The following is a 481-nucleotide window of genomic DNA, read 5'->3' as shown; positions in this document are numbered from 1 at the left end:
AATTTTATTCCTTTTTCCAATCTGGAATTATTACTTAACATAGATCTGCGGCATACGATACTTGTTTTCCCACTACATTTCCTGCAACCTTCGGAAGGTGTAGCAGTCACCCATCTCACGTTAAAATTATTAAAAATGAAAAAGGGAATTCAACTCCGATGACGCTGACCGTGACACATATCGTCAAGGTAATGATCCTTAGTGACCATCGATGGGTTTCGTCAGTCGCTCGTTGCTTATTAAGAAGTTATTAAAATTAAAATTCACCTCCGATAACCTCGATCTTCCCATACATTATGAAGGTCATCACATTGAATAATCTTCGGATGATTGCATCAGTCACCCGTCGCACGTTCCAAAATTATTTAAAATGAAATAGGAAATTCAGCTCCGACAATGTCGACCTTGACATATATTGTCAAGTTCATGTCCTTGAATAACCATCGAAACGTTTTGGTAGTCGCTCGTTGATTATTTAGAA

Source organism: Mycetomoellerius zeteki, unplaced genomic scaffold (assembly GCF_001594055.1).
Source record: "Mycetomoellerius zeteki isolate Tzet28-1 unplaced genomic scaffold, Tzet1.0 scaffold18, whole genome shotgun sequence".
NCBI lineage: Eukaryota > Metazoa > Arthropoda > Insecta > Hymenoptera > Formicidae > Mycetomoellerius > Mycetomoellerius zeteki.
This window is presented reverse-complemented; position numbering follows the sequence as displayed.